The 17204-nt window shown below is 38.4% G+C and overlaps 1 protein-coding gene across 2 annotated transcripts in view; it reads left to right on the top strand.

Moving 5' to 3' along the window:
• gpc5a (glypican 5a) overlaps positions 1-17204 on the top strand; it is a 72824-nt gene that overhangs the window by 55197 nt on the left and 423 nt on the right. The window lies entirely within an intron of this gene.

The following is a 17204-nucleotide window of genomic DNA, read 5'->3' on the forward strand; positions in this document are numbered from 1 at the left end:
GAAGGTGATCTCACTCTCACACACCTGATTAGCAGTAATGATCTGCCAGATTGGTATGGATCCTGCTAATGGAGTTGAGAGACTGTCGAAGGGTTTCAATCGCTCCTGTCCTGAGACGACACTTTAACTTCATTGATCTGCTCTCCATTTTATGTGACACATATCTGACCCCTCTGACTGAATATTTCCAGTGGGTAATGGCATCTTCCATCTTTCCTCAAAGTTTAGACTTACAACAACTGAAATCTTTATAAATCTTCCCCGTAGTTAACAAGATGAGTCTAATGTTAACACATACTAGAATAGCCATTGTGTCATTTTATTTTATGATCCAGACATATGTTTTGATGGTTTGTTAGCATGTTCCCTTTCTATGGGAATTATATGGGGCATCAAAAACAGTTTCTTGACCTAATTAATTAAGTAGCATTTGGGAAATCCCCCAAGCCCTCTTTCCTTTTATTATTTGAAGCTATGTCATGAATCAATTGTTTATATATTTGGAATTTAGGATAAGTAATTGGATATCCATCAAATCAAGCATGAATTAAGAATGAAATTAAATAAAAATTAGACCGACTCTAGCCTCAAATTTTACATAATAGCATTAAATATACAATATATTTTGATGGCTCTGTTGAAACTCTACACCATGGTTCTATTGAAATAAAAAAACAAAAGGAAATAGCATTAGCCTGTGGAAAGACAATTCAAGGGGAAAGGACATGGGATATGAAAGGGCAAAAGACGTGGGATGTTGCTGACAGCATACATGATTGCCAACTTTGAATTAGTATCTTCGGATGGAAAAAACATTGGTGGTCCAATGAGGTAAAATGACAAATTTTTAAATTTATGTATCAGGTGGCAAGTCAATTCTGGGTAACAGTATTGTTCTCCAGCAGATCTATTTCATCCAGGCATCACATGATCAAGGTGTACCCATTTTTACAGAGGCAGATTAAGTAAGTGTTACGAGTCTAAAAAAATGTAACGGATGAGAAACAAGATATTCCAAGCAATGACCCCTTGATCTCCCAGAATCTGTCACCGTGCAGGATTCAGTTCCAAGCCTTGACTTCTTAAGAACATGGTAGATTAATGCATGGGAAGATTTGCACAAAACAGGAGTTACACCTTTAAGTTCAAATGAGAATACTGGTGGAAATAAAACAAGCTAAGATGGCATGAAGTAATCGGATCTGGATATAGGAAGTAGAGAGAGTGGTGAAAGTTAAACACAACATTGTCCCAGTGGTGATGCGAGCACTTGGGATCGTGACCCCCATGTTGAAAGACTGGCTCCAACAGATTGCAGGAATGAGATCAATGACCTTAGTCTGCAAAAGTGCTATCTAAGGAACAACAAAGACACTAGTCCATCCCTTTGAACTCGCAGCAGGTCTTTGGTGGCAGTCCCATATATAGGGGAGACAAAATGAATATCGACCAAACCACCCAAAAGAAAAACGAGGCACTAAGAAATTATCGTTGAGAAAATAAAGAGGATCAACAAATTGGTGACTTTGAGCAGAGATTTTGTTGAATGGTTCGAATCAGTTTTCAATCAGCTGAATTTTTAAGTAATTGTCTGTGTGTCTGTGAGATCAGCTTTGCCTTACATTACACACCTACTGCTGATGAACTCGAGAATCATTTTACATTATTGTAGTAGCAGTAGTTCTCTACCATACTCTCAAACTCCAAACTCCCACCAGGCCTCTGATAGAAGGCGAGAGACTTGTGAAAGTTTTGCGTATGAAGTTTCTGAGGTAAATTTGGTAGCCCCACAAAGCAATCCTTTTTTTGGCTTCAAAACATAACTGCAATACTATCTTTCTTTCCAGCGATGAATGTCTGCGGGAGAGAGAAAATGACTTTTCTCAGACATTTCCCTGTAGAGAGAGATGTTTGAACCATCATTTCGAATTGTCTTCGCTCGTTTACTTTGTTTTTCCACTTACTGAAGTAAAACCGGCTAATCTCACCACAAGGAAAGAACGTGTGCATGAAATCTTATATCTCAGTCATAAAGCTGAACATACGTTCAACACCCGTGATCAGGCATTTGATTTACTTATAAATAATGAGATGATTTATATTACAAATGCACCAGAATAAGCTCAACACTCTTGCATGTTTACTTGAAGTTAATTTTGCATGAACAGTGTACTTCGGGGCTCAGTATTACATCCTTTTGTTTTTTTTCCTCTTTATTTTCACACCTTTTCTCTCCACACCTGAACGTGTGCCAGCCTGCAAGTAGCCAGATGTCTCATTTGGCTAATGAAGTATGAAAAGGCCAAGCACACATCATCCTGAAGAGCAATTTTAAAGATATGCCCAGTGACAGAATAAAACATCTTTTATGCCTTCAGCTGAGACCAAAAATATTCTATATTTTCATGGAAAGAGAGACCTTACCTTTGTTTATATTGTCTGTTAAGGTAATGACATAATGGAGTGAGTGTGTGTGTCTTGCATTTGTCTAAAGCTGGCCTTTTCAGCAAATGAAGATACAATGCATATGGTTCTTATTTGAGATTTTCCACAATAGTAAATAACACAAACGGCAGGGGAATGCACAGGACTTTACAAATCGGTGGGCCCTGATCGGTGGGCCCCATACAAAAACATTGTTCCAGCCTTTTGGGCAGTGTGGTTAGTATTTTAGCACTTAAAGTTTTAGCAATTTATGTTATAGTTCCAATAACAAGGGTGCATTAATGACATAGGTGGAAATTGGGTAGTGTAGAGAATACTGGATTCTGATTGGTCGGAAGAGTTTGATTCAGTGCTTATAGCAGTGCACCTCAAAATCACAGGTTTATGTTAATGCTGTTGTTTTTATACTTTATCAGTTCTAACAAGTTGTTCACAAGGACTTAAGAAGAAGAATAGAATTGTTAATATAATTAAGGGTTTATGAAACATTTCTGTATGGACACTTCAGCATCAGTGCTTTGTAATTGTCTCTATTTATGTAGATCACAGAGGATAACAAGAACTAACCATATAACCAAGAAATAACTATAATCTGATAAAAGGTAAGGCTTTTTTTTGTGATTGTTTCATTTCCAAAAAAAATTAAGTCCCCAAATTGACAGAAGCTGATTAATATACAGACTTCATACTTACTAAGCTTCAGTCCCTTTACTGAATGTCTTGCTTTGCTAATTAGGGCTGAAAAGGCCATGCACACTTCATTCTGAAGGGCACTTTTAGAGCCAAATTTGGTGACAGTTACATCATGAGAGGGGAGAGGTAAAACAGTCTCTTATTACAAAGGTGAGAGTGAGCAGTCACCACCTTCATCGTCCCAGCTCAGGATTTGTTAATGAACTAATGAACTCAACAGCCCCCCGCACCACCACCTGCTTCCTCTTCACTTACAGCCGTATGGTGCACCTTAAATGACTCCTATAAAATTATAGTGTTTCATATACTGTGTGTGTGTGTATATATATATATATATATATATATATATATATATATATATATATATATATATATATATATATATATATATATATAAATAAATACACAGTGTATACTGTTCAAAAGAAACATAATTTGAGGGGTGAGATTTATTTCTCATACACCCAGAATAAAAATGTATGACCAAAGAAAATCTTGTGCCTTTAAACAGTTGTTCAAACATGCTATGCATCACATTTGGGACACAACTGCCTCCTGTGTTAGCGTCTAGGTGTGCTTGGATGCGAAAACGCCGTTAGGCGAAGTGTGAAAGTAAGGACGCACTGTGGCGGCGTCTCTGTGTGGGTGAAATCGAGTCGGAGTGTAACTTTAGAGCTTTGTCGTTGAGGGATCAATCATTCTCTCTGCCGAGGAGCCATGGGTATTTTTTTCTGAGAATTGATTTGAAACGGGTCCAAAGGTTTCAGTGAAAGATGGGCAGGGCTTCTCTCTCTCTCTCTCTTTTCTCATCCCCCAACTTTGTCCTTGAATGTGCTGTGACTCAATAGAAGAACTCGAGTGATGTTCACTTGGCATGGCTTCCCCCTAAAAAGGAAAATGAGAGTTTATTCTCTCCAAGCACCCTCAATGCAGAAATAACAGGTGGAGAAGAGTGTGAAAGAGAGTGAGAAAAAAGAGCGCTACACTAAACAAATTTAAATTAAAACAAATTAACACCTATTCTTCACACAATCACTAGTCTGCATGCCAAGGGTGCTTTTATCCACATCTAAAAATAAGTGTGAAGTCTGAAGTGGCATCGTCAAAAGATCGTCTAGCCAAACAAACACAGACACTGGCTGCATCCCAAACTACACAGTAGGCTATGTTAAACATTGGTGCAAATCTGTGGTATATATTTGGTTTTTCTTACGCAGGTTGTAAAACACTGACAAGTATTTGAGTGAAACAAATGGGCATGCCATGAACTGTCGTGTCTTTTTAAGTGGGCCAGATGGGTGTTTCTTTGTGTGAGACAGATGTGTGTCTTTGTGTGAGACAGCTGGGTGTGTCTAAGTGAGCCAGGTGGATGTGCCTTTGAATAAGACAGGTGGGCTTGTTTTTGAGTGAGACACGTACGTGCGTCTTTGAGACAGTTGAGTGTGTCTTTAAGTGAGTCAGTTACTGTAAATGAAAGATTTAGCGTTAGACCGGTATGTGTGTTTTCATGTGGAACAAATAGGAGCATCTTTGAATGGGAAAGACAGCCTTGTATTTCAGTGGGTCATGTATGAGTGTGTTCGTCTGGGGGGGGTGTCTTTAAGTGGGACAGTGTTGTGTTCAATGTGGATGTGTCCCAAAACATACACACCCTCCTTACTTTATATGGCACATAAACCTCATCATCACTCTACTGTAAACACATCCCAAAAAACACACTATCCCTATCCTCAAAATGTAGGTCAATTTTAATGCCACAGTGCATTATGGGCATTTATCATTTGTCATTTATCACATACATATATGATGCTGGATGAAAGACACCCCCATGTCACTGTGCAGACATACCCTTTGCGTCACCAAAGTAACACCTTCTGATACGATCTGTAAATCATACACATTATTTTCTGACTTCTACAGAAGTCTCCTAAAGCCTGCAGTGATGGAGGGATGAATGTCGGACAGAGAAATGAACAGATTGTTTTGATAGCAGGATTCTGCATGTAATGTAATGAGTCATTATGAACATATTTACACCTTCCTGTCTGCTGTACATGTTAGCGCTAGCATACTAATTAAGCATAAATCAAAAACAGGCTAAATACATAAGGCTTTGGGGGTCACTCACAGAACAAGGAACTACATAGAGAATCAGAATGACATCAAGAAGCAAAATTGGAACCATAGATTACACAAGAGCTAAAATTAAATTCGTATTCAGTAGAACAGGAAATATAACTATAACCAAAATAAGACAAAAGCTAACACATTATAATCAAAATGACATGAAGTAGAACTAGAGTCAGGCATAGAAAATAACAGGAATCAGAACTGGATTAAGGTCCAAAACATAATAAGGACAATGAAGGACCAAGACTAGAGCACAATTTGGAATCAGAACCAATAAATAAATAAATAAGCTCAGTTAAAAGTTATAAAATACAATCAATAATCAGATCCACAAGTACTGAAACTAGAAGATGCTGATAAGGAACTAAAAACAGAATCAAACCAGAAGATAAACTAGAAAAAGTTAACAGAATCACAGCTGGAACAAGATTCAGAAAAGAAAGAGATCTAGAACAAGAATCTGAACCTCAAAAGCGAGAACCAGTGTAAGATGTATAAAGCAAATCAAGGCTAGAACAACAAGAAACACTTCAAGGACTCATGACAGAATCATGACCAAGAAATTGGTACAGAATCAGAAACAAGAATCAAACGCAGAACAATAATCAGAACCACAACAAACTGTATGCTATATATATACTATATATACTGTATGTACCAGAATATGAACTAGAACCAAACTGGAATCAAAGCCATACTTGGACCCATTATAAGAACCAAAACAAGAGAGTGAGAACTGCATCTGGACGTGACGCCAGTTCCCTGTCTATTCATCTGCACTGTTTCCATGGAGACGCTATATTGACGCAGTAAAACGTGGATGCATATTCCCTTGACGTGCACCCACACACTCTCCTCGTTCTCTGGCTTAGACTTGTCTGAGCCGTGTTGGAACAAAGCCAGACACATACAGACACATCGGATTCAGATGAAGCATCACGTGGCATCACTCTCTAAAACCGTCACGTTCATGCACACGCAAGAGTAAATTCATCCATGAGTGAAAGGGCGTTCTCCATCCAGCTATATGTTCATGCTAATTCTGGAACTCCTAGAACACCTAGTGCAAAAACTAAAATGAGAACCAGAACCAGCGGTATAACAGCCAGTGTACCCTCAAGGAAACTCTGGATACAACAGTAGACAACCCAAGAATAAAACAAATCAAAACAATAACCAGTTGTAGAATTTTTTGTTCTGGTTCTGTTTCCAAAGTTTCCAGAAGTTTATCCAGCATCAGGTAAAACAAGAACTGGGATAAGAACTTGAACCCCAGGATCCTGTATACAACATGAACCATGACAAAAACTAAAATCATAATTAAAACTTTAATAATGACCACAATGAAGATGAGAACTGCTCCTGGAACCCTGAACAAGATCTGAAAGCAGAACCAGAATTGAATAAGAATAAAGAACAATACTAGAACTTGGAATAGAATTAGGATAAAATCATGAAAAAGCCAAACCTGAAAATAATCCAGAAAGGAAATCAAAACTAGAAACAGAGTCAGGATTTAATAAAAGCATTAGAAGATCATTCAGAGGTTCAATAACAATCAACAAAACCAGACGCAAAACCATAAAACTGTTTATGTTTCAGTTCCCTGTATTTTCTCCTCTGTTTTTCATTTCCTCCATTAAAGGCCTGTCAGACGCTGCAGGTTACTCGTGTGCACCGGTGTGCCCTCTAGCTGTCAATCATCCTCCCTCAGGAGCATAGCCCCACCCCCTTAATCATCACCTACACCGTTTAAATCTGCCCTCATCTGTAAGGGAACGTCAGGAATGGTTCCAGAGCGGCTCTGACATGGAGGTGTAGTGTAAAGTCAGCAAATTCGCCGCTTACACTGCTGTTTATAAGTATTGACTCCCTTAAAGTGATTCACATTTTGTAGCGTTAGACCCTGAAACTGAAATGTATTTAATTGGGGTGTTTTTTTGCAGTAGTACTATATGAACTTGTGTACATCAGTACCACAATCAGAATTAGAAACTGAATCAAAAGTAGAGTAACGTTCAGAACCCAAATTTGTGCAAAGAGTGCCCAAATTTGTGCAAAGAGTGCAGAACCAGAATGAAAGTAAAAGGGAAATGCGGAAAAAAAGGCTAAACTGGAACATATTCCAGACACAAAAGGACTAGAAACAGAACTAGTAAATATACTAGAATTTAAATAAAATTTGAATATTAAAAACTAAAATGAACCAAAATAAAAACTAAAAGCAGAACCAGAATTTAGAACTAAAACTGGAACCGACTTCTGAATACAGTTTTAGAACGTAATCATGAACCAGAACAAAAACTGGAATCAAAACGAGAGGAAGTAGAAACTGTAATCAGAACCACACTTTAAATTAGATCAAGGAAATAAAACAAAACACAATTCAGAACCGTAACCCACCAGGGAGCGCTGGAACCCAGAACCAGAATCTATTCAAGAAGAACCCAAACTCGAACATAATTCAAACAAAACTGGAACCATGTCAAGAACAAGAACTAGAAAAGGACCTAAAAAACATAGAATCTGAGCCACAAGATCTTAAGAACTGAAGAACTTCACTGTATGTGCTAATTAATGCTGGCTTAGCAAGGTGATGTATGGTTTCATTAATTCCGTGTGTGTGTGTGTGTGTGTGTGTGTTAATTAACAGTACTGTAGGTGGATATTGTAATTGCATGCTGCATTTTTAAAAGCATCCAGCACTTATTCTTGTGTGTGTGTGTGTGTGTGTGTGTGTGTGTGTGTGTGTGTCCAAAATCCTTGTTTCTTGGTTTATTGTACTACTTTATTACATGTGATGTACCTCATCAAGTAACTATGGCAACCACTATGTCGAACTACATATATTACATATATTTATATATAGCGGTTTGGGACACAGCCTTTGACATCATCTTGTCACTTCAGGATACACAACAGAATTTATTTTTGTGCTGCTGCTGCTATTACTTTTCCCTCCATTTTTTGCTCTAGCGGGGTGTGAGACGGGAGAAAGTGTTTACACTGATCCAATTCATCACACAGTCACATCCATCAAAGCCCATCCTCCGATGTTAATTGGTAGTGCTAATTATCCGACCGCGCGCTATTAAGCATTGGACCTGTGGTTCTGTGGGTACGGGGAATAAATGGCTGTCCATTAGCATCTCCATTCCTATTCACGGATTAGCTTGCTATTGATTTTGGACAGCCATTTTCTCCCTTCCCTCCGTCCCTCTATCCTTCTATTGATCCATTTCTAATGTGCGGTCACAGTGTGACCATTCGTTATTTGCGATTTCGAGCTTGCATCCATTCTGGTGTCAGTGGTTGCCATATTGACTGGGGAGGATAAAGTTAATAAAAATGTAAAAGAGTCTGTACATCAAAAACAAACTTCCATATATTTACAACAAAGAAAAATCTTTATTCATTTATTACCTAGGGTTTCACACAGTGATAGTAGCTAACTACTGTACTAGTATGTGTAGCTACTTTGCTAATAATGCTAGCCTAGCTATTTAACTATTTACACAAACCCTTAGTGTTGCCTTATGCTGGCTGGCTACTTTATCCGGCTGCATTCCCACATCTTTTCCTGTGATCGCTTTACCTTTTACAGACTATTCTTGTACACTTAGCTTTAACAACGTTCAAGCTTTTGACTTCTTAGGCTAATCGTGTGATCTTATTTTCTTTAAAATGGCGTTTTCAAAAATATAACCTCACAATTCTGTCTAGTCTTCTGACGTAGTTTTCTACACTCCTGTTAGATTGGTTTTAGTTACAGTATTGGAAAAAAAGATTTTACTGAGATTGCTGAGATTTTCACACCAAACTCAAATGACACATAATTACATTTCAAAGTTGTTCTATTTTCCTGTTGGAGCTTCTGTATATTTCCAGAACTTCTAGTAGTGTGTGATGTCTTTTGAACGCTATTAGCTTGATAGCTTTTCTATTTTGCTAACATACTTCAACAAAAGCTTTTTTTTTAAACTAGCATTAGAATGTTCACGGTTGGCTGACGCCGTGTGACTTTCATGTAATTGAGTAATTTAGCTGGATTTACTCCAGCTAATATGTTTCCTCTCATCAATTCCAGTGAAGCGAGAGTATCCTTCCTGCATGAGCCGATTCGTCCTTCACAACACCGCCGTGTGTTTATTTATCAGCTAACACACGCTGTGTCCATATGTTCAGCTAATTAAATCACACTGCTCTGATCTCCCGAACGAGAATGTGTTAATTACTGAAACGGCCTCCATCTATCAATTCGCATCAGTCTTTTTTATTTATCCGACTTCTTTTCACTTCCCTTTCGCTTTCACTCTGTTGTTCTGTATAACTTGTACGTTAGTGTGGTTTTCACATAAGCACACTACACTGATCACTCTCACTCATTTTCTACCGCTTATCTGAACTACCTCGGGTCACGGGGAGGCGTCTCAGGCGTCATCGGGCATCAAGGCAGGATACACCCTGGACGGAGTGCCAACCCATCGCAGGGCACACACACACACACACACACACAATCTCATTCACTCATGCAATCACACACTACGGACAATTTTCCAGAGATGCCAATCAACCTACCATGCATGTCTTTGGACCGGGGGAGGAAACCGGAGTACCTGGAGGAAACCCCCGAGGCACGGGTAGAACATGCAAACTCCACACACACGAGGCGGGAATCGAACCCCCAACCCTGGAGGTGTGAGGTGAACGTGCTAACCACTAAGCCACCGGGCCCCACCTGCACTGATCAGTTAACGCTGATTAGCTACATGCCAGGTTCTCATTTAGTGTGATTTCATTTTGGAAGCCATTGCCATTGATTACATTCATCTACTAATGTAAATGCTTCCTGTGATTTACTTCACACTTCAAAAAAAAAAAAAACTCTTTACAAAAATAGCACTTTTGAGTTGTTAGGCTAAACTTAATTTTCATTTACTTTATCAGTAAACACTCAAATTAGCTATATTTTTTTTTTTTTACAGTTTTACCTCACAACTTCTAGCCTTTTTTATTCTATTGTTGCTTGAATCTTAATATAATTTAATACATTTCTCCAAGTTTAAGTGATTTCTTTATACTTGAATTAAATTATCTTAAATTTACATTTTATTGAAGATAAACTTTCAGTTTCTGACATATACACTGACATATATACATTATCTTATACACTTACCCTACATATACTAGCCTAATTATATATTTCCTATATGTTTAAAAAATTGTGCCCACTAGCATTTTATGTTGAAGTACTGATTAAAACTTCATAACAATTCCTTTCTTTCAGTTTTGCCTTTACGTTTTTACACGATGAGAACTTCACCTTGAAGGCCAGCTTTTAGCCATGTTGAGCGCTCGGCTCCGCTATGCGCCGTCATTCTCCTTCGCTGCACCCTTTAAAGGGAAGGAGCCTGAGGCGCCGTATTTGGGCAGCAGCCAGACTCTCTTGTCTTTCTCATGCTGAAATGTCAGATGATGGAGAACGGCGGCCTCGCTCCAAATATTTTAATAACTCTGTTTAGATCCCGTCGTGACTGGCGACACGTATAAATTACAGCTTGGAGAGAAAAAAAGAAGAGAAAAAACCAAGGCTAGGAACACCACACACAGTTCACTGAAGACTGTGTTCCTTGTTTTTGTGAAACGGTCCAATAAATCTGACAAGGCCACAGCGATTCATCACAGATGCGCCACTGTGTTTCCTTTAACGGCCTCTTTGTGCAGGTGAATATTGATTTTTATAGCCACATGTGTCGCGTCCATAACAGATATATGAGATTGTCAGTGCACTAACTAGCAGCAGTTAGAATTCATTAGACAACTCGTCGCAGAGATACGTATTACCTGCGTATGAATATGTGCCTTAGGTTTCCATTTCCAATTGAATAATGCATTCAACATTACAACAGTGCAATAATTGAAACCTAATAAAGATACAGTGTTGAGACTCCTGGCAGCATATAATGAAATAAACTCTTTACGTTAGAATGTAACAGAATGAGCCCAGACTAAGATTTCAACAGTGTGAGTTGTAAATTGGAGCTACTTTAAAGTGCAGGAAGCGTTTATTACACTTTATCACGCTGTCCGTCCAGTGTCTTGTTCAAAACGCTGACACATTTAATCAGCAGCCTCTTATCGAATGATACGATACGATTCATAACTATCGTTACATCCCTAATGCTTTACATGTAGTTAAATCGAAGGAATCGGGAACAGACATTTGAATGAGTAATGAGAGTAGTTAATGTTATGTGAAAGTTATGCAGTTAAAACAGAGGTGTGTCTCCGTTCCACACACTTTGGACTGTGAATACAATTAAAACACTACAGAATGCTATTTAATACTATAGGCCCATATATGTTAATTTGACACTATTAATCATTTTAATGGTATCGTTTAGGACATCGGAGGACATTAAGACAAGCTACAAGGGTATCAGATGAGTGCTAGGTCAGCTTATCCTTCAGTCTGTCTGTATATTTTCTTTACAGAAGTGCAAATCATGTTAACCAAAGCAGTATTTTTATTCCTCAAAAAGATGAAGCAGAAAACTGAAAAAAATGTAGTGATCTCACTATAGAATATGAACCCTAACAGCATTACTGACCTCCATCTACGTGCTACTCTGTACAGCTTTTCTGCTACATTTGTTCTACCTCACATTGCTCACTACTACTGCTTCTTCTTCTTCTTCTTCTTGCTTTGACGTCTGTCTTTTTCTCATCTTTCTCCAGATGTTTCATATTCAATCCTAAAACTTTCCCACACTGACGCAATGTTGGGCGATTTCATTTCCAGCTAATGATGTCATAACCAGCCAATCAATCAGCAGTTTCGCTTCAAATCGCACTCAAAGGAACTGCACACTCCTAATTACAACCCTAACACACACTTGTTATCAGCACACACTGTTATCAGGTCATTTATTCTTTTATTTCTAACATTTGTCTGTATTTGTTTCTCACTTAAAAAATGTACATCCCGTTAACAGTTCTTGTTTTTAATGTAAAAACATTCAACCGTGTGTTTCTTCACCAGAAAGGGTTTTGAATTAAAACCATTTTAACGAGCATTGAATATGAAATGAAACCTTTAAGAATCCCTGAAGAATCGTTTTATTTTTTTATTTTATTTTATTTTTTTTTGCATTGATTTATACCTCTTTTTGGTTCAGACAGGCACACACCAGGTGGTGAAACACTAAACACACACCACTTTAAACACACATGCTTAAGTATTCAACATGTAAATATTTAAGGAGAACTGAAAACATGCACCCACACGTACACTTCTCCCAGAAGTTAAAAGTGTGTGAAGATAAACACAGGACATCTTCTGGTCTGCTTTTGCTTCCTTTTTGCGCACTCTATTTCATCCATATTGGATGAAGGGTGTGAATGCCCCCCCCTTCCTTCTGCTTTAATTAAATATCAGAGAGACTCATTTCACGCCACATTCTCACTGCTGCTGAGTGTGTACACACACACACACACACACACACACACACACACACATATACCTTGAGATAGGCTCTGGGTGTTTGGTTTAAGCAGCTTGTGTGTGTGCGCGTGTGTGCACTCAGAGTCGTCCCGCACTACCGTGAGCTGAATCCAAAGTCTAATGTTTCCCTCTATAGTGTGTACTACTTACTGTAGCTGTGTTCTGCCCCATCAGCCAGCATTGTTGAAAAGCATTGTTAAAGGTGTTACATTATGAGAGTGGGTGTGTCCTGTGTGTTGCTTGTGTTTGTTCACTTGCCCCATCAGCGATGATAAGAGGCCTTTATTTTTTATAGAATGCTCAAAATTAAATACTTCACCTGCATCACATCAGAGTTACAGATCCGACTATGCCCCGACCTGCATGCCATCGATTCAGACTTCTGTTTTACCATTATTCAGTGCCACCTGTGTTGACTCCAAAATTCCTGGTTCCTGGGTTGAGTAAGTGAGTGTAAGAGAGTCATTTGTGCTGACTCCCAGAATTTGCAGTTTAAATCAAGTTTGGATTTTATTTTAGCTCTAGAATCGAGTCCATGCTGCCAAGGCAATAAATCAAGCTCAAAATCTCTTTTGCTCTAGTACTAGTCAATTCAAAGTTGTCTAACTCTGATTCCCTATTATCATCTACAGTGCCTAAATCTTAGAGTTTAGTACAGAATCCTACACTTTGAAAATCATGTCCAAGCCACTATCCCTAGATCTATATTCTGAGGTCAGAGGTGCTAGCTCTGTCCAAGATGAGTCCAGATCCTCTTGCTGTAGACTCAGGGTATAATCTAAAGTCCTAAGCTTTGAAGTCTAAGTCAAGTCTATGTTCCCTAGCTCTAGAAACTTAATCAAGTCCAGAGTCCATACTTTGGAGACCAAATGCAGGGTTTAGTTTGCTAGTTCTAGATTGCTAGATAAGTTCCGAATCTTACAGATCAAGTACATTGTTTTTTTTAAGCACAGATATCAAGTTAGATCTTGAGCTTGTAATTCAGGGTTTCAGAGTTTGTACAGTCTGTCTTTATTGAATCAGGGGTCCCTAGCTCTAAGGGTGTTTTCACATATAGTTCGTTTTAAAAGAACCAAACCCAGTTCACTTAAAGTGAACCAGAAAAGGAACTAGCCGAATGTTTGGTGTTCCGTTTGGTGTTCACAATATAGTGGACTCAAAAGAGAACCCAGTTCTCTTTTTGGTCCTCTTTAGTATTGATGTGATCTCAGACCCTTTTGTGTTCACACCTAAACTTCATATATACCCCCTCAACTTCAATAATGTTTTTATGTGTTGAGAATAGTTAATAGTTAATGCCATCCTCTTTCCAAATATCAATAAGTGCACAGCTTTCTTCATAAGACCACACGACTCCGCGACCTGCCATAGCAAAAGGTTTTGTGTTTTCAGCAGTCACAGTGACGGAACACGGCTGCAGGTATGGCAAGCCTCCAGGAACATTTGGCGAAATGAAATGCAAAGTGGACCGGGACCTCATTGCTGTCACATGTCACACACAAATCGAACCACAAACGAACCGCTTCTGGGTCCTTTTAAGGGGTCTCAGATCACATGGTTTGTTCACATATACACACTGAACCGCTCCGAGAGTGTTTGGAGGGCTGTAGCATCTGAGATGAATTCAGAGGTCCAAGCTGTATCGTGGAAGTATAATAATAATCATAACATAAATTGCTAGGGTTCTTAGATCTCAAGTCCAGAAATGATTTCCTATTTCATCTAAGCTGCCTCTCTATGTAGACAAATTCAGATCCTATAGACGGAGTACCTAGTTCTAAGTACCACGCTTAAGAGTCTGAGTCGAGACCACACTTCCCAGCTTTAGGATCTGAGTCTAAAGTCTAAAGCTTAAGGATCTTAGTCTATTGTCATGCCTAAAATGTTCAGGGTTTTTTTTTTGATAATCAGCGTTACTTATTATATTCGCTGTAGCCTGCAGGTAGCAATTAAAAATAGGCCTGGGGTGAAAAAAATCCCACAAAGACCTTCAGGAATAATATTTACACACTTGACTATAATACACTCTCACAGCTTAGAAAGCTACTGTGGTAATGCCTAATGTTATAAAAACTATTACTACTACTGATAATATGTCGAGGGCTAAATTCTGTGAAAAATGCTTGTGTCTGTGTGTGTGTGTGTGTGTGTGTGTGTGTGCGTGTGCATGCGTATGTGAAAGCGCTTTGTGTGCATGACACTGTATTATTAGCATTGATATTGCACTATGACACCCTGTTATCAGGTTGTAGAACGTGTCATGAGCCGGATGTGTAATTGCAAAGTGCAGCTTTGTAATTTGTTCTAATGATTATTTACGATTTGCAGCATAATCACGCCCAACTCGTGCATAATATCATCCTTATTTAATTGCCCTCTGTGGGAAATTCCTGCATTTCCCTTTCCATTCTGCACTTCATTATTTTGGTGTAGAAATGAAACGAGCTGCTGTTTTTGTGTGCTAATTTGAATATTAATCGGCCTTATTCCCCCAGCACATGGCCTCTTAATCAGAGGATTGAGAATATCAGCACGTTGTTGGACGGACGTTAAACAAGAACGCGCACCAAACCAAAAGCTGCTAATAAAAAAGGCTAATGAAAGGTTAATGCCAAAAAGGAACACAAGAACCTTGATTCATTATGCAAATCATGATGTAAGGTGAGCTGCTTGAAGAGCACATGCAGACTTCTGTAGCCTCTTTTCTTATTTTTTAGCTTTGATGTAGCACTTAGCATAATACGTTGCTTTTAGCCAGCTAGCCAGCACTGTACAAATATTAGCCATCTGAATTTAATCTTAGCTAATGTTAGTTTAACTGGTATACTGAGCAGTATGTCAGGCTGAGGAAGAGTAAATAACAACTAGTGCTTATGCAAATAGACAAAGTTGTTATTGCTACAAGAATAACTAAACAGGTAACAACTAGCTAATAGATTTAGAAATCATGGTCTGTCAGTGGAGCCATTAGCTGCACATACTGTACAAAGCTAGCTTCAAAATAGCAATAAGATGAATCCTTCACTTCCACTATCATTACACACATATCACAAAGTATTATGTAAAGTAAAGCTAGTTCGTGTTTAAACTGAGGTGTTCTAATTGATTAGCTAGCATAAAAGCAGGTATTGAAATGGATAGTGTGGCTAACTAGACTTTGTTTGATTAAACAAAATAAAGCATCAAGATAATACTTTACTAAACTAAGCTGAATAAAGGTAAATAACTTGCTAGCTTCTGAGTTAGCAATACTATTAGATAAAATATGCATGACTTCAGTAATCAATTATTGCTTTTTTATTCGGATTTTAATAAATGTCTTTAATTTATGTGGTAAAATTGATCCAAACACTAAAGGTGTTAACAACAGACCAACAGACCTGAAGCAATGATGATATCAAGTTTATGTAATGCACGCTTCAACAGAAACAGCTTTTTCACCTTGACCATTATTTTGTCTGCATGTAGTCACGACGCTCAGCAAGCGATCGTACCCCTCTTTATCCTGTTCAAATTTAATTGTTTTTCTCTTGCGAGCATGACTTGGGTGGCTGTGTTTCAATCCAAAACTGCTTAAAGATCAATTCTATGGAGGAGAATAAATATCCCACCCTCGCTTTTTTCGCAGCATGCCTTCAAAAATGGCTGTCAGAAGCTCCAAGGCAATGAGGCGGGATCGATAGTGCTAACTGAATCAAACACACCCACACACAGCTTTCTGTTTACAGCATCATGCTGAACGGACTAACCGATGTTAGCATGACGAAAACAGACTAAAACAAAAGAGCGCCTGAGTAAACTGGCTAAAACCTGAACTAGCACTACAGTAGACAGGTTAAACCATGTACTAGCATTACGGTTAATATACTAAGGCACAAGCTAGCATCACAGAAAACATGCCAGCATGATCAAGCATGGTGGGATTAATACATTAGCATTATTGTAACAGATGTTCAGCATAATGTAAGGAGCCTTGTGCAGTTGGTGAATGTGAATGGAAAATTATTCAACAGCATCTATAATAACAACGCTGAATGTTGTGATACTTTGTTAATTTCCCAGGACGGACTTTTTTTTTTTTTTTTTTACGTAAGCCACAAAACATAACCGAGATAACAAAAGTAATCCAAACATGCTGTCATGGCTGTGATAAATCACCTCAAACTCTCCACAGCCAAGAAATGTGCAGCAAAAACAGTGTCCGAAAAACAGGATGAATATTTCACTCTTTAGTGAAACTGGCAACTGGGATGGGAAACTATGTAACGGAAATGAAAACTTAGGCTTTGTCCCAAATAAACAAGCTGCTAGTATGCTGGATTAGTTAGGAATTCCAACTGCATATTAAATTCTAGAGGTCATGTCTGGTTACTGTTAGTGCCTAGTATGTGACCTATTTAAGGCTCCATCAAAATTCATACTTAGTTGTTTA

Source organism: Tachysurus vachellii, chromosome 24 (genome assembly GCF_030014155.1).
Source record: "Tachysurus vachellii isolate PV-2020 chromosome 24, HZAU_Pvac_v1, whole genome shotgun sequence".
NCBI classification, from domain to species: Eukaryota; Metazoa; Chordata; class Actinopteri; order Siluriformes; family Bagridae; genus Tachysurus; species Tachysurus vachellii.